This window comes from Varanus komodoensis, unplaced genomic scaffold, assembly GCF_004798865.1.
Source record: "Varanus komodoensis strain SLA01 unplaced genomic scaffold, ASM479886v1 scaffold97, whole genome shotgun sequence".
In the NCBI taxonomy this organism is placed as follows: Eukaryota; Metazoa; Chordata; class Lepidosauria; order Squamata; family Varanidae; genus Varanus; species Varanus komodoensis.
The window spans coordinates 202,194-228,016 of NW_025336668.1; the positions used below are offsets into that span (position 1 = coordinate 202,194).

The 25,823-nt window shown below is 46.3% G+C and overlaps 1 protein-coding gene across 1 annotated transcript in view; it reads right to left on the reverse strand.

Moving 5' to 3' along the window:
• Positions 1–25,823, reverse strand: part of LOC123017568 (serotriflin-like) — a 43,586-nt gene that overhangs the window by 16,983 nt on the left and 780 nt on the right. The window lies entirely within an intron of this gene.

Consider the following 25,823-nt stretch of genomic DNA (forward strand, 5'->3'; position numbering starts at 1 on the left):
GGGCCGAAGTCACCCAGTTGGCTCCATGGCCCAGTGGGGGCTAGAACCTTGATAGCCTGAGTCCCAGTCCCGTGCTCTTAACCACTTACACCACTGAGCTATGTTGGCAAGTACCTAAGTGTATGTGGGAAGCTAAGAATACTTTGCTCGCTCTAAGCGCAGCAGGTTGTTTCAATGAAATGCTGCAATATTAAATTAAAAATGCAATCTTAGAAACACAGGACAAGATTAAGTAATGGGTTTCCTTCTTTGAGAGAGAGTGAAAAATCTTGTCCCCATATATCATACCAAAGATCTCTGTCCTCATCACTTCCATTAACACTGAATTCAGGTGTACATTCCCTGGGTAGGAGAACTATGTGGGTGCACACATTCAAATAACCAGTCATGTCATTTAAAACCTTAACAACCCAAACATCCCAAAAAGAACGAGGAGCACAGGGCCCTCAATGGCTACTAGTCATGATGGCTAACTATTGCCTCCAGTATCAGGAACGTTCTCTTGCCTTTGTCTTGCTTGCGGACTCCCCTCAGGCACTTAGCTCTGTAACCTTTACCTGGAACAAATTGTGGATTCCACCATGAGCAAACCACCTTTATCTTCCTAAATAAAGGGACATTGCATATACAGCTCACTGCACCTTACTATGGTGTGCCCAATTTATAGTGCAAACCAGTGCATACATCTTGAATAACCAAAAACCAGGGTATCATGAAGTAATGTGTTGCAGGTATTTTATTGCTTATAAAGTGATCCTTGGAGTACACAGTGTGTCTGGGAAGTCTTCTGAGAATAGGAACAGAGTGTCCAAGTTAGTCTCTCATTCTTAAATTTGTCCTCATATTTGCTGTGGAGTCAATGGTAAGCAGTAATGTGAAGTCTTCCTGTTCACTATTTGTAAATATCATCATGAGAAGCCCTTGACTACCCTCACAAAATAAAACAAAAACATAAAAGCTGCACAGTGTTTAAATGTGAAATGGCTACATAAGCATTAAGCCAAATGGGGTCATTTTCACAGGCCATTTTCAGCAACCTTTGGGAGGGAAAGAGCAAATACTGTTTCTTTTAAGGAACAGAGGGGTTCAACATTGCAAAAGGAAACAGCAAAGGGATTTCAAGTTTCTTTCCATTAACTTTAAAAAAGAATCTTTGCCAATTTCTTCAAACAGTGGTTTAACAGCAATTAGAATAGCCTAATGGGGTAATGCCTCCCTGATACTTCTATCCTCAGTAATAAGCTCTTACCTTCACCCACCCAAAATAATGCTTTTGCTTAGTCTTTTTCACATAGCCACTTCTCTCTACCCTGAATTTACAGGGTCTAAGTGACAAACTCCCCAGTCCTTCTAGAAATGCCTGTCAACAAAGAACCTGACATGATCTCTTTAGGAAGCAAAACGAGCCTATTACAGTCCAGAGCTGACTCCTCACTGCCACCTCCCAGGCCTCAGGCCTCAGTGGGCATCTGCCCAGATCACCTGGAGGATGCCTGAACAGGCCCTCCCTGCTCACTGAGTCTGCATTTTGCCCTCTGGTTGTTCCCCAGTCCCCGTAGAAAGACCTTTGTGGATGGACAAATCCTCCTTTGTCTTTGATAGCTAACAAAGAATCGAAACAAGGCGATGGCAGGTTGAAGAGGTGCTCTGTCCCTCAAAGATTATTTCAGAAGTACTGGCCCCATGAGTTTTATATTCCACCTTTTCTCTGGGAAGATCAACATGGCAAACATGCTCATCTTCCTTTGGTTTATCCTAGCAAGAACCCTCCAAGGAAGCTTGGGCTGAGATATAGTGATGGGTCCAAGGTCACCCAAAGTGGTTCATGGCTGAGTAGGGACTGGAATCCAAGGCTCTCCTGTCCTACTCCAATGCTCTAAGCATTATTCTACTCTGCTGGTGGGCAGCTCCTAAGATCTCTATAAGTACGTCTGAACTAGTTAATATAATTATTTATTTTATTTTAAAAGCAGCTGACCAGTTTCTGAACTATACTCTGGTTGGTTCTTGAAGGAAAAATGGGGAAATGGTGTTAAATTTGGCCCTTTTGTCTGGGCATTATTCATTCCCAGACCATTAGACCAGGTTGATCTGACCTGAAGGAAGCCCTGGAATTGCAGCCTATCCTTCTTCATAAGAGTAAGCACCCAGATCCACATGCTCTAGATCTAAGAGCAGTTGATGGCATGAATGGGGCCAGAGGGAATCTGAAAGATACAAGGATAGGTGTCTTGTAGCTTGTCCTACCTCCAATGATTGGAGCTGCAGGCTCCCATTTGTCACAGAACAGGGTCAGGAAAATTTAGGGAGTTATCCACTTTAGCATTTTGGACATGGCTTATATACTTATTTGGCACAGATATCAAGCACTTGAAAACACCTGACCCAATCCACTAAGCAGTGGGGGCATGTAACAATCCAGGTCAGTGACTATTTGGATTCCTAAGGAATGTGAAATTTCAAGCAATTTGACATTTTAACGAAGCTCTCAAAAGAGAAGCAGAACAGCCTATAAAATTTTTGAACTATAGCAATTATCCTAGGAGAGGATGGAATAATTTTGATTCCCATAGTGAGGGGTCCACACTCATATTCTCCTCCCCATCCCCCTGCAGATGACAACTGCATCATCAGCTGCTTCTCTGGGATTGTAAAAGTAGTCTCAGAGACAGGACATAGGGGGAGTTTTGGGGGCAGGCAGGGGAGGAAAGTGGGGCTGCCAAGATAGGGGCTATCCTGATAGCACTCCAGTCTCCTTCCTTCCTCTTATGAAGCATTTAAGCAAGATGGCTGAAAATGGATGTCCAGATAGAGACTGGAAGATACAGGAATGTAGACATAGGAAGATGCTTTTATGCTTCCACATATGGGGGCTTACCAACATCAAGGATGCCATCAATAAGAGCCTAGGATTGCAACCCCAAATTAAAACCAACTGGCTTCTTTAAGATCTGTTCCCTCCTATAGATACAGTTCCACTTCCTCCTTACCATTTCCCTAGTTTTTGAGAAGTTTCCTCTTCTGAAGTCAAATGCAACTGTGTTCAACCTCTTTAGCAATCTGCCACATAACAGTATACTACATCTGGTAGCACTGTGGTCATTATTTCCTATTAATTCAACAACATGTTATGTCCTGGGCAAGGCCACCTAGGATTGCAGGTTTGCTTCCCTTCTGGTTGGTTCCATGATGAGCTGCCCTTTAGGACATTGAAGAAATCCTTCTACAACAGGTTTGCTGGGCCTTTTTCATTCCACGGGCCAAATCTCAATTTAGGAAGTGCCTCAAAGACTAAATCCCAGCAGTAGATGAGGGTAAAGGCATGAGGCAAGAGAAAGCAAGTGGTAAGGGCCAGATGTAATTCTCGCAATTTATGCATTTTCCAACCAAGCATAAAACCCCAGTGGAATTCTAGGCACGTCTACTCAAGAGTAAGCACCAGCTTTCATGCCGGCAAAGGACCGCTCAATGCTATGCAATGGCTCTCATAGTACAACTATCCCTCCTGCATGATCGTGGTTAGGAGGTCATCCTTCATAAGGACAAGGCTAGCTCTAACTTGACGACTGCGGGCCTGTTTCCTTCTGCTCCTCTGCTGCTTGGGAATCCACACTTTGCTTTCTGGAAAGATGCCACCCATAAGAAGAAGGTATCTACTGAAGAAGGAATTTCAACTTCTCCTAGGAGGATGCAGCCTCTTATCCAGTGGACTACTGCCTTAAGCCAACTATTTACATGACACAAGAACCCATTGTGGGGTGCCACCCACAAAAGGTTATCATCATCATCATCATCATCATCATCATCATTATTATTATTATTATTAGAACATTTCTATGCCACCCCTTGCCGAAGCCTCGGGGCGGCTTACAACACAATAAAATACAATACAAAAATAACAATATAAAATTAAAATTAATAATATAAAATAAATAAGAAATATAAATGATATAAAAGAAGTTAGAAAAGTTATAAAAGAAAAGAAAAGAAGTCGCCCTGGCCAGATAAATAAGTAAATATTGTTAACAATTAAAGTGACGTTTAAATAAAAAGGTCATGTGAATCATGCCATGTGAACCCAGATGGATTCCCACAGTGTGGCTTATTTGAGGCCAATGATCCTTCCTGACCACCCCTATCTTGTCCAGTAAGTTGTTAGATCTGCAATGGGTTGTCCTGTCCAAACCCAGGCAGCTGACTCGATCATGGGTACTGGGATTGCTTAGCTACTGGCATGGCAAGAGGGGCAAAACCCCCTTGCCGCCTCGACCAGCCTCGTCTAGGCATCCACTAGTGCCAGTCACCTCTCAGGTGTCACTCAGGGGCAGCTGGCACTGATCAAATGCTCACTGATAGCGTTTCCCGACAACTTTGTGGATGCTGGTTTGTTTTTCAGGATGTTGCTGTGAAAGTCTTGGGCAGGAGTGCCCTCTAATGGACTCATGTATGACAGCTGGGACTTGCCTTTTACTCTGTCTCAAACTCCAGCTGTTGCTATCCCATTTCATGGGAACTGGGGTAGCACTGAGGGAGAAAAGAAGAGCATGTTTTACTGGGTACTGCTTTCTTTTTGTGGAATGTGGGCATGCAATCCTGAATATAACTGAAGGAATCTGAATTTAAAGCCAGCAGCAATGTGAACATTGCCCAAGGTAGCTATCTCAAATGTCTCAAATGTCTACTGATAACTTTAATAATTGTGTGAGTCAGGCTATGGGGAGTCATTGGGTTAAAATTTTATATTTCTAGAAAGTCTTGTGCCATTGAAGGAGATGTATACCTGAGAGACAGTATAAGGTCCAGAGTGCACCAGCTGGACTCAAGAGAACTAGGTTGAAAGTGTTGAGTTGGAACAGAACAACGGGATCACACTAATAAAGGGTGTAATCAAGGATTCATTTGTCTTTAGACTTCTAAAAGTTAGTAGGCAAAGTAACAGTGTCAAAACTAGCATGTCCATTATGTCCATTATGTTTTGGAGTAATGGTGGTTTTATTCTTTTAGAACCTTATACTTCTTAGCCAGGGGACTAGTTCTTTATGATTAAACAGTCTGTCAAGCCTACTGGATTCAGTCTGCTTTATTCAACCACTTCCACTAACAGGAAACCCCCTAAGTAAAATTAAAATTCACTTGGTAACCTTGGACCAGTGCTTTGCTGGTCTACTTGGTTTAATCAATCTCACAAGGTTATTATGAGGATGAAGTGGGGTAGTTGGACCCATATAAGCTGCTCTGACTGCCTTGGAAAAAAAATGTAGAATAAAAAATACAAAAAATTGAAGAAATTGTAATTGTAGGCCCCAGTAGGAAAATAAGTAAACTCTTTGGTAGCTGATGCTGGAAATCCTCCCAGCCTGTTGCAGAACATGCAAGTAAAGTTGCATTGTGTTGTTTATGTGGTGTGTGCTTAAGCCCGGTTTTGCGACCAGCAGTGACCTGCTTCCTGGAGTTGGGGAGTTTGTGTTTGACATCCCATTTCTGTGTCAATGTGCTTGCTGCTGTCCTTATTCGGGTGCAGCTGCTGTGCACGGGAGTGTCTGAGGCCTCCTTGCATCCAAACCCCTCTTTGTGCCCCTGTAAAGAGGGGAAGGTTCTTCCCAGGCCAGAAGAAGCACAAACAGAACAAATCAGAGAAACAGAAGGATGAAGATGTTGCTGAGGAATGAAGTGCAAGAACAAATGATGAACAGCTTTATTTCATTTAAATGTATAGCACACACCCAAGTGTTCAAGCAGATACATGATGCACAATGCTAAAAGGACATGGAGTCTCAGACTGACAATACCCAACAAGGTGGTGTTATAAACTACAAATTGTGTCTCCATTTAACAATATTTGTAAGTGGTGAAAAACTTTTCTTCAAATAACTCTACCGTATAGATGTACCAATGTAAATACTATGCATAATGATTCTTTAAAGGAGACCAAGTCTCAAGTTTAACACTGTATTATACGCACAAGGCTTTTGTTTATTAGATATATATTCTGCCCATTAGCCAAAATGGCTCTCTGGGTGGGTTTCAGGGTGGGTTTAGTATTAATCTACAAGTAATACTAAACAGAAGAGTATGATGCAAAACTTTCTGTGTTCAACTACACAGAACAATGGGAGGTCATTGCTGGCCATGCACAAGATAATTAGCATTGTGTAGTTGCTAATGCAGTATAGTATATTTTGATGAAAACTAGGCAAAAAAGATGGGTCGAGGCATAAAACGACCTTCTCCCTGTGAAAGTTTAAATAAGGAGGGTCTATGCGAAGCGCGCAAAGTTCACTGGCCCTCCGGGCTGAAGTGACAGCTACAAGAAACGCCGTCTTCCAACAGAACAATCGAAGATCCACTGTCGCCAAAGTTTCGAAGGGGGCCTTCATAAGGGCCTGTAGAACTACAGAGAGGCTCCTTGTGGGCATAACTGGTCTAATTGATGGGTTAAGATTATATCGTCCCTTCAAAAATCTTTTGAGGATAGGATGAGAAAACAGAGGTGATCCGTCGACTAAGCCACGGTAGTAGGCTATTGCGGCTGTATACACTTTAATGGACGACAGCTTCAGTCTGGAATGGTGCAATTCCAGGAGGAACTGAAGAATCTGTTGAATGGATGAGAGGATTGGAGAGAACGAACGTGACTCGGCAAAGGCAGAAAAACGTTTCCATTTAGCCTTATATGACTTCCTTGTGGACGGCTTTAAGGCAGAGTCGATGATATGCTGAATATCAGGGTGAAAAAATGTTGGATTCGGATTCGACGGGTCTTGTCTCAAACCGGATAGTACAGAGAGACCAGAGAGGGGGGAAGCACCCCAGTGATTGGGTTCAACAATCGGATCCAAGGTGGTCAAAGTCATCGTCGGTACCGACGGATTAGTAGAAGCTGTTGGATTCATAATTTTCGAAACCGTCGCCGGCACCGATGGAACGTCAATCATCGAATTCGCCACACTGTTAGGTTCAATGAGAGCAAGTCCGGGTGGCGAAGTGTGCTGTCCACCTGTGTTATAAGATATGGGAGCGATGGAAGATGAAGAAATTCCCCGTGAGAGATGTCGAGTAGTTTCGCAAACCACGCTTGACGTGGCCACCAAGGGGCAACTAGTAGCCCCAATGCTTGGTCGTGCACTATCTTTGCTATGACCCTCATCAGAAGAGGGATCGGAGGGAAGGCATAGAAGTTCATATTGTTCCAAGGGATCATGAATGCGTCCCCTAGGGATGCGTGTCCGATTCCCGCTCTCGAACAGTAAGCCTCGCACACCTTGTTCTGTTGGGTAGCAAATAAGTCCACGTTGGGAAACCCCCAGCGCCGGAAAAGGTGGTTGCGTGTACGGGGATCCAGTTCCCACTCGTGAGAGGTGAAGATGTGCCTGCTGAGAAGATCCACCTGCACATTGTCTACACCAGCTAGATGAACAGCCATCAGCATGATGTGCCTCTGGATGCACCAGTCCCAAATTTTCATAGAAAGCCTGGCTAGTGTCGGTGACTTTGTTCCCCCTTGCTTGTTCAGATAAAAGACGGTAGCTATATTGTCCGAAGTTATCTGAACGATCTGATGATGAAGGATGTCCTCGAAAGAGCGCAGGGCTTTGAAAACTGCCAGTAGTTCTAGGAAGTTGATATGATTCCTGGATTCTAGACAATTCCACGTACCCTGGGTAGATAGGCCAGAGCATATCGCTCCCCATCCTAGAAGAGACGCGTCGGTGCCAAGGGTAATCGTAGGAGGTTGTGCCCTGAAGGGGACTCCTATCGTAAGATTGGTCTGTTCCAACCACCAACGCAGAGAGTGAAGCACGGAAGTTGGGATCCGAATCAGTCTCAACTGCGGATCTCTTTGAGGATGGTACACCTTGTTGAAAAAGAGTTGCAGTGGGCGAAGCCGAAGCCTGGCATGTGGAACTACGGCAACTGAGGAAGCCATATACCCCAGGATCCTCTGGATAGACCTCGCCGGGACCGTTCCCTCTCGTCGGATTCGATGGATGTGGCGAGCAAGAGTCTGTTGTCTGTCCTGAGGGGAGAAGGCTTTTTTCAACGTCGAATCCAAGCGGGATCCAATGAAGGCGCTTGGGATCCAATCTGTGTCGGGAGAAGATTTCTCGGTATTAATACGTAGGCCTAAGCTATTGAGCAAGGCACAAGTTGTATGGATGGCCGCAAGGAGTCCTTCTCTGGCCTGCGACACCAACAGACAGTCATTGAGGTACGGATAAACTTGTATGCCCTGGAGGCGTAGGAAGGCACAGACAGGAGCCATGCACTTGGTAAAAACCCTCGGAGCTGTAGCCAGTCCAAAAGGCAAAACTGTAAACTCATAAAGTTGGTTTGCAACTGCAAAACGAAGGAAACACCTGTAACTTGGGTGAATTGAAATATGGAAGTAGGCGTCCTTCAAGTCCAATGAGGCAAACCAATCCTCTCTCCTTAGCAATGGCAAAATGTTTTGAAGGGTAGTCATACGAAACTTTTTTGGTACAATAAACTTATTTAAGTTCCGTAAGTCCAAAATCGGACGTAAACCACCATCCCGCTTAGGGACCGTGAAGTATCTGGAATAGAATCCGTGGAGTCCGTCAGATAGGAATACTTGACGAATCGCTCCTTTACGGAGAAGTTGATGTATTTCGTCAAGCAGTACCGGTGAACGTGAAGTGGACCGGATCGGACTTGACGGAGGAACGATGTTGAATTCTATTCGACAGCCGTGTTGAACGATGGACAATACCCACCGATCAGATGTGATGGACTCCCAAATGGGGAGTCGGCTTCGAAGCCGATCCCCAGATGAGAGGGGGGTGGGTATTGGTGGAGTGTGAGGAATGGTTCGCCAGTCCCGTCAACATTGCCTTCAATCGTCGAAACGACAGCGGCCTTGTTGGAAGTGTTGTTGGGGCTGAGGATGGCGGCGCTGCTGTTGCTGGCGGTGTTGTGGCTGCTGCCTCGGTTGATATGATTGCCTGTAGGATGGACGATTCCAGGACCACTTACGTCTGGCGTGGGACTGTATCTCCATCCTGCGTGCCGTCATCCTCGATTCATGCAGCTTCTTGAGCTTGTTGTCGGTGCGGGAATGGAAAAGCCCGGATCCATCGAAAGGCATTTCCTCGATCCGGCGCTTGGTTTCTTCCGGAAAATTACAGTTCCGAAGTCATGCATGCCTTCGGAGAGAAACGGCACCGACCAAGGCCCATGAGTCAGTATCCATGTGGTGCCTCGCCGTGGATAACTGCTGCACCGCGACCTGCATGGCTTCCTTAATCAGGACCTTCACGAGGTCACCCTGGTGGTCCGGGAGGGTGGAGGCGACATTGTGCAGGTGCTGCATAATAAAATATTGATACCTCGCCAATGTCGCCTCGTAATTTGATATACGAAGCCCCAGGGCTGAAGCAGTGTAGACTCACCTAGCCAGGGAGTCTATTTTTCGGCCCTCTTTATCCCTCGGTGCCGTGTGCCCTCTCGCCTCTCTGCCCTGCGAGGATTCAATGACCGCAGAGTTCGATTTGGGATGTCGGAGGAGGAAGGGGATGTCCTCCTCCCGAACCCTGTACATCAACTCATATCTCCTGGACGTCGGTTGAGGATGTGATGGCAAGTCCCAGGGCTAAGTCATCGCCTGCCGCAAGGTGGTTATGAGCGGCAGGATGATGGCTGTTGATTGCTCCCCGTGGATGACATCGTAGAACTTGTCCATCATCGGTCCCGGGCGCTGGGCAGCGTCGATGTCCAGGGACTGGACAAGTCTAGATATCAGCTCCGTGAAGGAGACGTGGGACTCATCAGGTGACACAGGACCCTGGGATGTCACAGCGATATCTGGAGAGGTTGAGTCGACCTCCGAGTTGGCCGAATTGGCACCGTAGTAGGGTGGGGCCAAAGATGATGACTCCGCCGGGGAGAAGGAGCGGCTGCTTCCACCCTATGGGGATTGAGGTGACGCCCGCCTCAGATCCAATGAGCGCGGTTGGTCACAGGATGGAGGAGAGGATCGCGCCCTGGGAGCAGGGTAGTACCCTATGGAGAGCGGATCACCCCAAGTATGGTAGTAGGGGCGACACCAGCTCTCTGGACATTGCTCTACAGAGCGGCTCCCCAGTGGGGACAGTCCAACATCCGCTTCCATTATGACCGCGGGCATGGGTGTCGGTGACCTCGCCCTAGGAGGGGAGTCCTGGATTTCCCCATTGGATATTGAACCCCATAGAGTTGGAAGGGGTGCAGGCGGGAGGTCAACCACACGGCGGGGAGACCCTTGAGGGGTAACCCGCATAGCCTCCTAGAGGACTGGTTCAGGCGGAGTCGGTACCGTAAGCGCCACCAGTACCGAGGGGCCCATTGGATCTAAGTCCCAATGTCATGGGACAGTCCGGACAGGCCGATTTCCTGGGTTTCTTGGGAGGCTTGAAGACCTTTTCCTTCCTGGCCTTTTTATGGCCTGCCGACTTCTCGGATTCAGCATGCTTCCGCTTTCCATGCTTCTTTTTAGGTGAAGCAGAGGTAGCTACCGAAGCAGACGGACCTTCATCCGAAGGCCGTGAGGGTGGGGCCACCGAAGCGGAGCCAGGTTTTGGGATGGCAACAAGCGGGTCTGATTGCATCAGCGCCCGATCCCAAAGGAGTCTCCGGAGGCAGTTTTCGTGGTTCTTCCTGGCCTGCTTGGAGAAGGCCAGGCAATGCGCGCATTTATCCATCCTATGCCCCTCTCCCGGGCAGAGGAGGCATAGGTCATGCAGGTCAGTTGGTGCCATTTTCGACCCGCAGTCCATGGATTTGCAGAAAGCCGCTCACTGCGCCATCGCAGTAGAAGAAGAAGAGAGGGATAGTGCAGAGGGTAAGTATATATTTTTGTTTTTTTGTTTTTTTTCAGATAGATCGAAAAAGAAATAACAAGAGAAAAACTACGAGGAACAATGAATTGGAGCAAGGAGAAGAAAAAACTGGGAAAGAAGGACAACCGAGAGCAAGGTAACAGTCGAAGCAAAAGTCGAAAGCGGCACAAGGCACAGCGAACAGCGGTCGCAAAGACTGAAGAAAATGGCAGACGCTCCGCTCTTTATAGGCACAGGGGGGAAGGGGAGCGGAGCTTTCCCGCCAAAAACCGTTAGCTGTCAATCTTCCAGCCACAGGCACTGCGCAGGTGCAGTACCCATATGTGTGACTGCACAGAGGCCACGACGAAGAACAAAGGGTTACGTATTCCAAGTGTAATACTACAAAGGGGATTGTTTGCTATGATCCCAAAGTACCTCCATTTAGAACTTATCTGGAACTCAGGTCGGCAGTAGCTAATGAAAGGTGGGAAGGGGATGAAAAGGTCATAACATCAGTCCAGATATTTGAAATGCACAGGCCCGTTAACCTAACCTTCGATGCCTGCCAAGTACTAGGAATGAATACGGTCAATTATTCGTGTGGTAGCATGAGCTGGGTATGGGCCTATGCCAAAGATCATAAATACTTGTTTAAGAAAAAACCCACGGAGGCATATCGATCTTCTTACCCCTTCACAACAGGATCTCCCTGCTTTAGTCCTAAGGAATGTGCAGGATGGCGTTGTGTCAGCTGGAGTACCAGTAACTATGGAACTATGCAAGGAAAAATTATAACCCTGTTTAAGGGCCAAACCCCTGCGGCCTGCTCTCTTTTTATGTGTAATCCGGTAATACTTCAAACTATTCCATCCCTATTGGAAGGTGTGCAGAGAAGACAGGAGATGACTTAACATTTTGGGTTTGGAATTGATGGATCCGGACTGGATCCAACTACCCTCTTGACTTTAAGGGTGGTAAATTGGACGCACACTAAGGAACACCAAATATTCCATTCCTTTTATGAGGTGCTAAGTGAAGCAGAAGTCCAAACGAAGGAATGGGCCCGTTTAAAAAGGACCAAGAATTTGTTTATAAATTTAGCTGAGAAAATTGCAAACTCATTAAAAGTCACTAATTGTTATGTGTGTGCAGGAACTAATATGGGAGAGCAATGGCCATGGGAAGCCCAGGAAATAGATTTAGGTAACCTGACTTGCATAAATTTTACCCAGTTTCATGACCCCTACGGCCCATCAGCATGGGGGCTGGCAACCTCTATAGTGGGACATACTTGTGTGAGTAGGTCGTGTAGGGAAACTTTTAACAAGGATATGGGGAACCTAGTGTGCAAAACCACATACGAGGCAAACCAGTCCTCTTGGTGGTACCCCACTCCCACACCCCCAGGAATGATAACCAGAAATCCTTTTCCCACCAACACACACTTACATGAGGTCTGGACCCATGGTCGTAATGCTTCTCTAGCACGGAAAGCTCCAGCAGATCTGTACTGGATATGTGGGAAGAATGCATACCCCTCATTACCAGAAGGATGGTGTGGGGCCTGTGTACTAGGCACAATAAGGCCTAGCTTCTTCCTGATCCAGTAACCAGAGGAGAAGGTTACGGGTCACGGTATATGATGACCTAAGGAGAAGCAAAAGAGGGGTAGGAAGAGGTCTAAGGATTGGAAATTGGAGCTCCCCCCGCTCCGAACACCTGCCGCGCTCCATGGTCTGGATGACCTGCCGCGCTGTGCTGTCATCGCTGCCGCTGCTGCCGGACCTGAGGCGCACCGCCGAGCTGGGGGCCAGCTGACGCCGCTCCCGCGGCCACCGCTGGGCCACCCCGGGCATGGAGGACGCCAGGGCCACGCCAGGCCCGCCGTCGACAGCACAGAGGAGGGTGCCACCATCTTGCCGCCAGGTGGGTTTCTGTGCCCCTCCCTGCTCTCCCCCCGCCGGCGTTGGTGAGAGCAATGCCAGACTGGGGTGGGGCGTGCGGGCGGGCACCGGCTTAACCCGCCGGACGCAGCCTGGGGCCAGCAGCCTCTGGCCGGCGGCCGAAGGGTGACGGCCAAAGGGTGGTGCCACTGTTTGTGGCTGTTCGTGGCCATGCGGGGCTCAGCTGGCAGGGGACTAGGTCAGTGGGGAGAATTTTAATTTTGTATTGGGGGGGAAATGGGGAGTTTTTGATTGTTTTAAAGTTCTATTGTATTTTAAGTTGTTTTTATGGAGTCGTCCCTGGCCATGTCGACGCTTGAGTTTCCTGGGGAGCGCGTGGGCGCTGCCATTGGGGTGGTCATGGGCAATGGACGTTATAGCGGTGGGGGCTTACCGTGTCCACGTAGAAGAAGGAGGGACAGATGGCTGACACCTGTCCCTCCTTCTGGTTCTGCCCCCAGCCAGAGGGTTCCAGGTAGTCTTGTCAACAGCCCCTCGGGCCTGACAGTGCTGCTGCTCAATGCCAGGTCGGTCCACAATAAATCTTCCCTCACCCATGACTTGATTGTGGATGAGAGGGCTGACCTGGCTTGTATAATGGAGAACTGGGCGGGGGGGGGGATGTCGCCCTCTCTCAAATGTGCCCACCAGGGTATCTGGTTCAGCACCGTCCACGCCTGGAGGGGAGGGGAGGGGGGTCGCTTTGGTTTATTGAGCCTCCATCTCCCTCACGGGACTTCCAGTCCCTTCGAGGCCAGGGCTGGAGTGCCTCTACTTGGTGTTGGGTGACCGAGACAGACTGGGGATTCTGTTGGTGTACCGTGCACCCTTCTGCCCAACAGTCTCCCTGCCTGAGCTGACACAGATCGTCTTGGACCTAGTATTGAGGACCCCCAGGATGTTGGTCCTGGGGGACTTCAATCTCCATGCCGAGACTGGTCTGACCGGGGCGGCTCAGGACTTCATGGCCTCCATGACGGCCATGGGGCTGTCTCAACATGTCACAGGCCTGACCCATGAATGTGGACACACTCTGGACCTGGTTTTCTCGACGGGGCAGGAAGAGGGTGATCTGAGGGTGAGGAATTTATGTCTGACACCCCTGTCATGGTCAGATCACTCGAGAGCGGCTTCTCCCTCTGTAAGGGTGCGGACCCGATTGCGTGGGTCCGCCCCCAGAGCCGGATGGATCTGGATGGATTCCTGAAGGCCCTGGGGGAGTTTCCGGCTGACAAGACTGGTGCTCCTGTCAAGGCTCTGGTTGAACTGTGGAACGGGGAGATGACCAGGGCTGTTGACACGATCGCTCCTAAGCGTCCTCTCCCGCCGGGCAGAGCCCACTTTTCCCCTTGGTATACACCTGAATTGCGGGCGATGAAGCAGGCTGGGAGACAGCTAGAGCATAGGTGGAGGAGATTACAGGATGCATCTGACCAAACACACTTGAGAGCCCATTATCGGGCCTATGCTGTGGCGGTGAGGGCGGCGAAAAAGAAATCCTTTTCCGTTTCCATTGCCTCCTCAAAATGCCGTCTGGTGAAGGTTTTTCGAGTGGGGCAAGGCCTGGTTCGCCCAGGCCCTAAGAAAGATCTGGTTCCACCTTAAAAGGCCCACTGTGACGACTTTGCCAAGCATTTCAGGGAGAAAATCGCTCAGATTCGTCACGAGCTAGACTCTACTAGTGACTCAGAGGCTTCTGGGGAGATACCAATGCTGCCGTCTGGTCCAAAATTAATGAATGAATTTCAGTTATTGTGGCCTGATGATGTGGACAAGGTGCTTGGACAAGTACGTCCCACCACTTGCCTATTGGACCCTTGCCCATCTTGGTTAATAAATAACGCCAAGCACAGGATTGGGATCTGGATCTTGGAAGTGGTTAACGCTTCTCTGAGGGAGGGTCGGGTACCTGCCCCTTTAAAGAAGGCGGAAGTCCGACCGGTCCTGAAGAAAGCATCACTGGATCCAGAGATGGCCACTAATTATAGACCAGTGGCCAACATCCCGTTTCTGGGCAAGGTGTTGGAACGGGTGATGGCGGGACAACTCCAAGCACTCTTGGATGAAACTGATTATCTGGACCCATTTCAGTCCGGCTTCAGACCTGGGTACGGTACTGAATCTGCCTTGGTCGCCCTGTACGATGACCTGTGCAGGGAGAAGGACAGGGGGAGTGCGTCCCTGTTGGTTCTTCTGGACCTCTCAGCGGCTTTCGATACTATCGACCATGGTATCCTTCTGGATAGGCTAGCAGGATTGGGGGTTGGAGGCACTGCTTTGCAGTGGTTCCGCTCTATCTCAATCACTGTTTCCAGAAGGTGGTGCTGGGGGACTATGGCTCTGCGCCATGGCAGCTATGCCATGGAGTACCGCAGGGGTCCATTTTGTCCCCTTTGCTGTTTAACGTCTACATGAAACCGCTGGGAGAGGTCATCAGGAGGTGCGGGCTGCAGAATCATCAGTATGCTGATGATACCCAGCTCTACCTCTCGTTCTCCACCAATCCAAGTGAGGCAGTGGCTGTGCTGCACCGGTGCCTGGCCAAGGTAATGGGCTGGATGAGGGCCAATAAACTGAAGCTCAATCCAGACAAGACAGAGGTCCTGTTGGTTGGTGGATCAGGCTTCGGGGAGGGTGAATTGAACTTAGTCCTGAATGGGGTTGCACTCCCTCTTAGGGACAAGGTCCGCGGCTTGGGAGTGTTCCTCGACCCAGAGCTTTCACTGGAAGCTTAGGTGACAGTGGTGGCGAGCAGCGCTTTCTTTCAGCTTTGGCTGATCCATCAGCTGCGCCCCTACCTGGAGTACGACTGCCTGGCGACAGTGACACACATATTGGTGACTTCCCGCCTTGACTTCTGTAACGCGCTCTACGTGGGGCTACCCTTGAAGACGGTCCGGATACTTCAATTGGTTCAAAATAGAGCTGCCAGGCCGCTGATGGGGACTGGGCGTTATGTTCACATGACTCCAGTCCTCCGTCAGCTTCATTGGGTTCCCATCGAAATCTGGGCTCAATTCAAGGTGCTGGTTATTACCTATAAAGCCTTAAATGGCTTAGGACCAGGATACCTAAAGGAATGCCTTTTTCCCTATTTGCCCTCCCACCCCCTGAGACTGGCAGCAGAAGCCCTCCTCTGGGAACCCTCTGTGAAAGACATTAGGAGACAGAGTACCTGGAGGAGGGCCTTCTCTCTGGTGGTGCCCCGTCTATGGAATGCGCTCCCCAGAGAGGTCCGCCTGGTGCCGTCATTATATGTTTTTCGGCACCAGGTTAAGACCTTTTTATTTAATCAATATTTTAATAAGTTTTAATATTGAATTTTTATTACCTCATTTTAATTTGCAGCCAGAGTGGGTTGTCAATTTATTTATATTATACTGTTTATGTACTTCGGAATTTGATTTGTGTAAGCCAACCTGAGGCTCTTGCAAAGGATGGCATACAAATATCTTAAATAAATAAATACAATTTTCCTATGATTGATAATAGCTCCATATTTTAATAAAACCGTCTCTGTAATTTCCCCAAATACAGGAAACTTGATTGCATAATAGGTGGGGAGGAGCCAGAATTTTCCCTATTTTTTGAATCTACATGGCTGAGAAATACTCTGAATTTTGAAGAATCCTCACTCATGGATGCCACTAGATCATGCGGACTTATTTTTGACCATATCATCAAAAATTAGGTGGGTCTTCAGACTAACTGATGTGGGACCATGACATGTTTTAGTAACTGTGGAGAGGTTGAGATTGCAGCCAGTTTGAAACACATATGCACTACAGTTTGAAAAACTTTCCTATGCATTTCCCAGATAAGTAAGCTAGAGCCATGTCTCTGAAGCTATGCAGAAATACTTCTTATCTCCCTTAAAACATTACATGCAGACTCAGGTAGGTATTCTCTGTCTTCGCCTCTGCCACTCACACACACACACACGCTTCCAATATACATCCTTTCTACAGCTCTAGTTTTGCATTTAACTGTATCACTCACATTTGAATATATGGCGTAAGGGCATTGGAGAAGGGCTGCAACTCAATGGCAGAGAATATGTAAAGTGTCCTGTACTCCATCCCTAGCTACTCTGAGGAGAGCTAAGAAAGTTCCTTGCATGGATTCCTGAACCATGCAAGGAATGCATGGATTCCATGGATTCCTGTAAATCAGTTTGGACGTGACTTAGCTAGGATGAACTGACTCAGTAAGTCTCTCTTTTCCATCCTGGTTCATTACTGGAAGCTCAGGGATTTAACATGCTTTATCATGTAATGATGGTTGTTCATTCCTTCCTATTCACCAGCACATCCATCCACAAGTATCCTGGAACTAAGTTGCATCTTACCAGGAGCTGCTGAGAAGAGCAGGAGGAGAAAGGGTAAGAGAAGCAAAAGGCTTCTCATGTTGATCAAAGTGCTGTCAGGGATCCAAAGTGCTCGTACACAGAAGACTTTTGTGAAGTCTGCACAAAAGAGATGAGACAAGACCAAGTGCGAATTGAGGAAAAAGATCCCACCTCTACTTATATGACACAGTGAAATTAATGTACATTTTAATTTCTCATTATTGGTGGCTATTGTTTTGACAGTGCACCACCACATAGAGATTAGGTGGAGCTTGCATTCCAAGTAAATTTGCCTGATGCATATTTGTCCTAATCCTAATGCTCATTAAAGAAAATTAAAGCTGTTCGCTTTACTTAAGACATTCAAACAGAAAAGTTAATTAAACCCATCCTGGTAAGACTATAATTCTGCGTGGTTTCTGGCTTCATGATTTCCAACGCTTTGGGGGAAATCTCACATAAGTTTAATAGAAAAAAGCCCTACAATTCCCAGTATGCCCTAGTTAGCCACACTAAATGTAATAGCACATTTTTGTTTACACATGCATAGGGTTGCATCATTAATTAGTTAAGGCCTCTGGCAAAACCCTCTGTAAGCCACCCAGAAAACCTTACTGGATCTTCTGGCTCCATTACAGCTTCTTTGGTTCCATTAAAGAGCATTCTTACATGCTGACTGGGACCTGCTGGCCTTTTTCCTGTTTAAACATGTATAGTATTGTGCCTTAGGGCTCTCTTTGTCTGTGGGATCCAAAACATTAAGGCTGATCTGATGTACAGCTCACCTCCCTGTCTTTCCAGCCACCAGCTGCCAGTCATGTGGCTATTCCAGTCAACTACTCTCAACTTCTGGGATCTTCTTTTATTTTCCTTTCTGCTTTACCAACTCATCCTTACATCATCCTTACATCATCTCCTTTTCTCCTATTGGAATTCATAACTGTAATTACTGAAAGAGGAGGCATTGCCATCATTACTATCTATTGGAAGAATGAGAAACTATCAGAAATTGAATGCACAAGCAACGAAGATCCACTTCAAGCAATGTATCAAGTGTTAAACACAAACAGGCAGATTTATATAACTATGCTTGGCTGAGAGGCAGGACTGGGGAAGATACAAGCTGCATTGTGAGAAAGAACGGGAATTCCTCAGAGTCCCCTGCCTGGCACCAGAAAGTAGGCACAATCATAGAAAGGTGCTGTTTCAAGGGGGGGGTTTTCCTAACATGTGGCTACCTCTGCCCCTTGACCAAAACTAAAATGAAATAATGTTAGAGATAATTGCATTAGTGGGTCCTGACATCAGATTTTGAATCTTTAGACCAGTATGTCTATAATTTGTATGTGTCCTCTGTATTTTAACGGTGCTACTGTTAGGTAGGGAGAGGCTGGAGGAAAACTGTGCTAGAATGTCACAAATGATGATGTCACAGGGATGCTGTGCTGAAGGTTCTATTCTGTATCCATTTGTGGCCAGGCTGAGGCTAGAGGCAGAAGCTGCTGGTGGTTACACAAGCCTCAGGGATAAAAGGTAAAAGGTAAAGGTTTCCCCTTGACATTAAGTCCAGTCATGCCTGACTCTAGGGGGCGGTGCTCATCTCCGTTTCCTAGCCGAGGGAGCCAGCATTTGTCCACAGGCAGTCTCCGTGGTCATGTGGCCGGCATGACTAAACACCAAGGTGCACGGAACGCTGTCACCTTCCCACTGAAGTGGTAGCTTTTTATCTACTTGCATTTGCATGCTTTCGAACTGCAAGGTTGGCAGGAGCTGGGACGGAGCAACGGGAACTCACCCCGTTGTTCACATTCAAACTGGCAACCTGGTTTAAACCACTGCACCACCTGCAGTCCTGTCATATAAATACCACCCAGTCAGGACGACTGTCCACAAGGACATCAGTTCCATGTTGCTTGGAAAGATCCTGTTATAGATTCATCACAGAGGCTTCAGAAGAAAAATAGAAAAGGGAGGTAAAGACCCATACTTCAATACCAGAACTGCCATTGATTTTATCTGGTTTGCAGTATACTCCTGCAATTGTCTTTAAAGCTGCGATTTCCCATGTCAGTGGGAATAGGACCCACAGAACTCAGTGGGGCTTAACCCTGAATTAACATACATAGGATTGTGCTCTACACTGGCCAAACATGTGAAAAAAGTTCACATCAGATTCCAAAATGATGCTGGCAAATGTTGAGGGCAAGGGACTAAAATAGACTCCTGTGCACCAACCATATATCAGGTTGTTAATCAACCCAGTTCATTAAGAATAGCTCCTGATGAACGCACAAACTGGCTTTTAAAAACAGCATGTGGCTTTCCATGTGTTTTGATCAAACAATCAATTGATCAATCACATTTGTATGCCACTCTCTGGGCTGCTCATAGCGCAATATATATAAGTATCAAAATACAAATAATTTGTAGATACGTAAGATGGGGACAAATAGCCTTGCAGGGTCAATGAAGAATATATTTTATCATTCTTTGATTCTTTTCATAGATTCAGCTATGGATGACAAAGGTGAATGGTCAAATATTTTGCTGCATAAGCATTCATGCAATCATTTTCAAAAGCCAATCTATTAACATAAAACTCTGCAGAGACGGCTTCTGCCTGCCCCAGTACTGATGCAATCTGTCATATCCCCCATCTGGGGGTCAGTGGAAGAGTTCTCTGGCAGCCCACTCTGTGGAGATAAAGACAAACTCTCATTTCATGAGAAATATCTCTTGCCAAGGCAAGTAGCAGAAGTGAGGATGTTGCCCCCACTTCCTGCCCTCCAGAGCCATCTGTGTGGCTGGGGAAGGTCTGTAATGGTACTGGAGCCACTTTTGGAACTACACACAGTCAAGAACTGAGATAAGCCAGGCCCCCTCCATATGGTAACCCCACCTTTGGCAAATGTCTGAAGAGGACAATGTAGCTGTTAAGCCTACTCCTGATTCAGAAGTGAAGGAAAGGGGTTAGAATTCATAGCTTAAATGCCAAGGCCAATGAACCCACAAATAAGCAAGGCAGTCACTGCAAAGCAGAGAGTTCCAAATCATACAACATCAGGTTGAGAGGGCAGACTGACTGAGAAACATCAGATGCTCCAGGCTATTGGATCATAAGCAGCAGGATCCACCTTGGAGTAAGCTCTTCTTGGTCTGGACAGGAAGAGAGGCATTCAGTTTGGAATCAGCTGTGTATCATTAAGGTGAATTTCCGTAAATTCACTTATGTCTTTTGCTATTGACTCCTGCAATATTCTTCTCTAGTATTACAATGCTGGTTAGTTGGTCAGTGTCAACATAATAGACATTATGTCTTTATTGTGTCCTCATCTGCTTGGAAGGAGGAGGAGAACAGCACAGGACCCTTAAGTCATCGGTGTTATTAGACAGCCTTAACAGGCTTGCCAACTGGCCAGTTGAAATGAGCTTGTCCTCATACAGAGCAGTCAGCAGGGAAATCTCCCCGTGTCATGCACCCAAACAATCACCTGCTAGTGCTGCAGAGAGAAGGGCTCCTGAACAGCTGAATGGTCCACTGAGAAAGCTGGCAGGCTTAGACCTTAGGCTGTATTCACATAACGTTTTTGATCATCGGGTTTCATCAGCCTATGTTGACTTTTAAGTGCCTGCCATTGGATGAAATGACCATTTGACTGCCAAGTGCACAGACTCAGATTGGATTTTAATTTGCACTCCATCAGAACTCCAGTCTTTATCACTGCAACATTTTTTCCCCAAAATGTTAGCAAACTGAAGGGTGGACAATGGGAAAGAAGCAGTCCTTCCAAATCAGGGCTGGCCAAAGGCATACTTTGCCTCTGGCAAAGTACAAGATGCCCCCTTTGGTACATTACACATACAGAAACCAACCGAACTGGGTGCCTTCTAATGTCAGCATCAGGTGTTGCTCCCTTTTCAGCAACTGTATCTTATTTACTAGGCAGCAGGTGAGAAGAGTAAATAATGTTGCTCTCAGGGTAACATACAATAATTAACAAAAACCTAATAAAATCCAAAGGGGAATGTAAAAAAGCAAACTCTATATTCAGAGAACGTAAATACCTGGCTTATTCCAGGTATGTAGGTGCAGGATTGCAGTTTAAGACTCACAAGTTTCTCTGTTGCTCCTGTGAGTACAAGATAAAACCAACAAAACCCTGCAGCAAGGCAGCAACACAACTTACCTGGAATGTGAGAGCTTGTCTGTGTATATCATATATAACATATATTTCAGAATCACTCTCTCATTATATCTTCATTGTTCCTTTCTCAGCACAATACCAGTCCCAGCTGTACTTCAATCAGCATGAGGTTCCTTTATTTTTTTATACTTTTCATTTGCCTGTTCCATTCTATCCACTTGGACAAATCAGGTAAGAATGCTAGAAGGGTGCAGAAATTACATATAGACAATATCCTCAGGGAAAAGCATATTTCCCTCTTCTGTATTGTGGTGACTGATTTTTTCTCAAATACTATTTTCAAAATCTGTATTTTAATAAAAGCTTTGGAACAAGAATATTAGGGCAAGCTTCGATACGACATTGCATACAGAGCAACCAGGCTGCAGGCTGCTGAAGAAATGTGCTCTGTGTAAGAAAAACATTGCATGCAGATTGTCACATAGTGCTAATGCATGTCAGATTTACAATTTGTGCATAAACACTGGGAAGCCATTATCAAGGATCACCCTTATGAAATGTATGTGCATTGTGTGCGTTTTTCTCAGAAGCACTTTCTGAGAAGAAGTGTTGTTTGAAGCAGGCATAAGTACGAAGGAATGAACCACTCCTTCAGGACTTCATTGTGCCTTATTGCCACATCAGTTTGCAGATTTTTTTTTTACCAAGCCTGCCTGAAAACTCTTGCACATTTTTGTAGGCACTCTTCCTAATATACACATTTCTTACACTGCAATCCAATGTATGTCATGAGCACTCAACGAGCCATTTGGACCCGTTTCCCACAGAAAAGAAAACACCGTGAGCCACAAAACCCTTTTGACATCTAAAATGAAGCTAACACTGCATATATCATTTTTTACCTTTATGCTATGTATAAAAAACTATAGTGTGTTGCATTTATGAAATCAATGAACTACTACAGAGAAAACAAATTTTTATTTCTTCATGCAACAAAAACATTTTGGACTCCAAAAAAAAAAAAAAAAAAAGCTGGGGTGAAGGTTACTTTCAAATAAAATACTCAATGTCTATTTGAGTCCTCCTCGTATTTATAAAATAAAAAGCCAAACTTAAATTACGATTTTTGCTCAGATCAACCTTTTGCATCAGTTCCGAAATAGCTTTTTTCTCTCATCTCCATCCGGATATTTTTCAGCAAAGGCTGTGTGTTTATTCTGGAAATGTCTTGCAACATTCAATTTTTTGTTGTTTGCCAATTTCTCACATATTAAGCATACTGGTAAACCAGTCTCATCAGCAGTGAAAGCAAACGAATCTGTCCACATACCATTCAATGTTCTGTTTTCATCTGAAACTTTTCTTTTCTTGGATTTATCCATGGTTGGCCAACTGGGGGTCAAAAAGCTCAATAACTCGCGTGCCGGCAGGTGTCGCACATTGGCAGTTGTGACGCCTATTTTGAGCAACGGAGCCACAGCAGAGGGATGAAAGAGTCACATGCAGCTCCGGAGCCACGGGTTGCTGACCCCTGCCTATGAGGAATGGTGAGACAATCACTCATGGGCTTTCGTTCCAACTTCAAAAAGCAGTTCTCATAAACTGCTTTTCAGGGGTATACAAACAAAAACCAACTTATTAACTCCCACATTAAAGGAAACATCACAACCTGGAAAACATTGCTCAGCACAATCCTATTATATGCTTACTCATTAGTTAATCCAGCTGTACTAAACAGGAGCTACACCCAGGTAAGCGTGCATAAAGTTGTAGACAGCAAGCCAAATTCAATTAGGCAGAGCACCCTACAATATAATTAGATATCTGATGAAGAGATTACAATGTGACAAAAGCTTAAAGCATTCTTAGAAAAGGGGGGAAACATTAGAAGAACAAGCTCTAGAGCAGCCTTCCCCAACCTGGTGACCTTCAGAGACATTCAGACAACTGCCAGAATCCCCATCCAGCAAGGCCATTGAGTGGGAATTCTGGGTGTGGCAGTCCAAACATGTCTGGAAGGTATAAGGTTGGGGAAGGCTGCTCTAGAGTAACAGGTACAGGGCAATGCTCCCGATCTATTTGAATGTGCACCATTTGCTCTCTCAGCATTCCCACCCACCCAAAGTTCCCAACCTCCTGTGTTCCCAACCCAAGTTGGGGCCTGCTACCTGCAATATATATGGTCAATTAAACACATAAGAACAGATAGATCCAGTATTTGGATCATTATAAGGAATTATATATTATAGGTGCAGGGTCCCAGTCTGGACCAGATCCATGGCAGGGAGAAGGGTGAATGCCTGTGTACTTCTCACATTAGGGTCCTAATACAGTTTGGGACCCTTTTACTCACCCTAGGATGAAATAGTAAAGTGTGCCTCAGTCTCCAGTCATGTACGATTGAACGTGTGAGCTGTCTTCTCAGAAGCATTAGGTGATGCCCAAGCTTTCTGAAGGCTCAACCACAGATGCAAATTGTCACTTGTTGCTATAGTAAAGGCATACCAAACATGTATGCACCTACCAGTTCTTTGTATGCATGCAGTGTCTCAAAGACTGTGAATTGTTTTTCAAGCGTGTACAGTTTTAAGTTGTTATGAAGTTCTAATTGTAATTGTAGGGGCCCTAACTGGACTGAAAGGCAGCTCATAAATATATATGACTTTTAAGCAGTTAAAATATGGTTGCTGCATCCTGGTACTGTTTGGCATTAGGATGAAGGCAATATTGCTGTACACCTAGAGATCAAGGATAATTCAGAGTTTGGTGTCTTGCTTTAATATTAAAAGCTATGGCCGTACCATAGAAGCATGTTTCATGGGCTGACAGGCTAATTAATTTCTTAATTTCTTGCATGGAAGGAGTTGTGTGGCAGGGGTATTGAGCTGCAAGTGCATCACCTGACGTGGTCCCTTCTCTCAGAATATGGCTTACAGCCCTTACAAACAAGCACAATCTCTCACTGTGAAAGGGACCTCGGGGTGCTGGTTGACTGCAGGCTGAACATGAGTCAGCAGTGTGATGCGGTGGTCAAGAGGGCGAACGCCACCCTTGGTTGCATAGCCAGAAGTGTGACTTCTAGATCGAGAAAGGTATTACTACCACTCTGTACGACTCTGGTCCGCCTGCAACTGGAGTATTGTGTTCAGTTTTGGGCCCCTCATTACAGGAAGGATATAGCCAGGTTAGAGTCAGTGCAGCGTAGGGCCACAAGGTTGGTGGCCGGTTTGCAGGGGATGCCGTATGAGGTGAGACTGAGGGAACTGGGCCTCTTCAGCCTGCAGAAGAGGAGACTCAGGGGGGATCTGTTGGTGACATACAGATATGTGAGGGGGTATCACACAGAGGTGGGTAGAGACCTCCCCTGCAGAGGAGGGCAAGATGCACTCCAATGGAGCAAAGCTCAGGGAACCAAGGGTATGGAATGGGCTTCCACGGGAAGTGGTTGAGGCTCCATCAGTGAGAGTGTTCAAGGATAGGCTAGACATGCACAATGGTAAGCATGTTGTGAGCAGAGCCGGCTAGAGCCAGGGGTCAGACTAGATGGCCCGGGAAGCCCCTTCTGACTCACTCTGTTTCTATGTTTCTGTTTCTCAACCAGTGTACATGTATGTATTTGTTTTCTCTAGTTTCATATAATGTCTTGTGACTGGGAGTCAAGACTAATATCGACCACACATTCTCCTAATCTCTCTAAAGGCACAGGACGATGCAGGAGACTAAAAGGAGTTTGCCGACATACACTCTGCCATCCTGTGGAAGTTTATGTCGGCAGATGCAACAACGGAATGGGAAATTGCTGTGTGGATGATGCTGAAGACATTCGGAAACACATAAAGTAGAACCCCCGCTGGTAATGGCAGGAAGAAAGGCTAAGCAGTTCAAAATAGTACTTGTGATCCTAGACTTCAACCTTTGTCAGAGGCAAAAAGGCATCTGGTGTTCTATATTGTTGTAATAAACACTGTCCAATATTATGAACCATGTATTTTGTACAGTACTTCCAGGTCAAGAGCTCTTGCAAACTGCCAAAAGCAGCCTGTCAAAATTCAGGAGAAGGCTTACACAGCACTCTCCAGATGCGAGTTACTAAGACAGTACAGCTCTCTGGCTCATAACCTTAAAAACCCTTTACCAACAATGACATTAAAAACATGGAGTGTTAATTTTCATTTTTACCCTTGATTCCAATTGGGTGAATACAAATAAACTTTGACAGGTCCTTTTCTGTGTGACTTGATTTTACAGTGCTTGATTTTTTAAAACTTTTTGAAATTGTTGTTGTCGTTAGTCGCGAAGTCGTGTCTGACCCATCGTGACCCCATGGACAACCTTCCTCCAGGCCTTCCTGTCTTCTACCATCCCCCAGAGCCCACTCAAGCTCACACCAACTGCTTCAGTGACTCCATTTAGCCACCTCATCCTCTGCCGTCCCCTTCTTCTTTTGCCATCTATTGTTCCCAGCATTAGGCTCTTCTCCAGGGAGGCCTTCCTTCTCATTAGGTGGCCAAAATATTTGAGTTTCATCTTCACTATCTGGCCTTCTAAAGAGCATTCAGGGTTGATCTCC